Genomic DNA, 1,229 nt, shown 5'->3' on the forward strand with positions numbered 1-1,229 from the left:
GTGGTCTTTGACCACCACTAAAGGCTTGTTTTTCACCCAGGTCTTTAGCGACGGTCAAGACCGCACTAAATCACTCTTCTGCACGAAAAAAGATACCGCTGATCACAAGCGATCAGCAGGGCTCCTTCGTCCATTGTAACAGTGGATGAAAAGCCGTCCACTTACTCGAGAGAAGGGTGGATTTTCCATTGTATGGAGTATCAAAATCGTACACTACATATTCACCACAAATCCTTTTGAGAGAGCATATTTATTGAATCAGCAAGCACAACAGAATTGTACATATTCACCACAAGTGAAACGTGCCTACATGAGCTGAGCGAAGCACTCTTTGTTTATGATCGGCTCACAAACCTTCATAAGTAGCTCATGGCTCTGCTGACCAAGCCTATTTTATGATTTTTTTTTTTCTCAAGGCAAGCTGGGGTTAGGCAGACCCCTACCAGTTATACAACATGATACCATTGGGATTTGAACTTGCAACGTCCCAACAAGGTGCCGTGCACTAGCTGCTCATAGCAGACAAGCTGAGCCCCCAGTTGGTTATACTCATGAGCTTTTGACAATCCAAAACTGAGACAAGCCACGAGCTGCTCATCTTATTTTGCAACTCTGACCTCCACTAGTTTACAAATTATCATATACATAAACCTTTCATATACATTTGCTAGATTCTAGGGCCAGGCACCAGGCTCCGTTACCAATAGCCCATTCAGGGCCAGATTTTGAGCCACAACCCGGCCAAAACCAAGTCATGTTGCCCATGACATAATATGATGGGCAGCCAGGTGTCAAGACCAGACCTCAGCCATGCCAGTGAGCACAGCCCATGGCCTGTCCTTAAGGAAGGGCAGGTAGAGCCCCAGCCCTGTTAGTCCAAATGGATGGGCTGCTTTCACTGGGCCACAGCCCTTGAACCAACCCTTCTTTTTCTTTTCTTTTTTTTACGCTGATGAGGAACCTGCGAATGGTTGACACTTAATGGGGCCCCTTCCTAGACAGTAAACCTGGGTGAGTGCCCTAGGCCACAAAGGACTTCCATCGGTATGATCGCAGACGCTGATCACCTTCTTGCTTGAAAGAAAACAGGCATAGATTTCTGACAACTAAAGGAGGGTTGCCACTGGAACAGCATCTTTACAAACAAAGCAGGCCATTAGAGACCTAACAAAAAGATTTAGGTTGGAGTTGCACTGCCCTCCAACAAGCATCACAAGGAGAAACAACAA

This window comes from Nuphar pumila, chromosome 15 (assembly GCF_984573655.1).
Source record: "Nuphar pumila chromosome 15, dmNupPumi1.hap1.1, whole genome shotgun sequence".
NCBI lineage: Eukaryota > Viridiplantae > Streptophyta > Magnoliopsida > Nymphaeales > Nymphaeaceae > Nuphar > Nuphar pumila.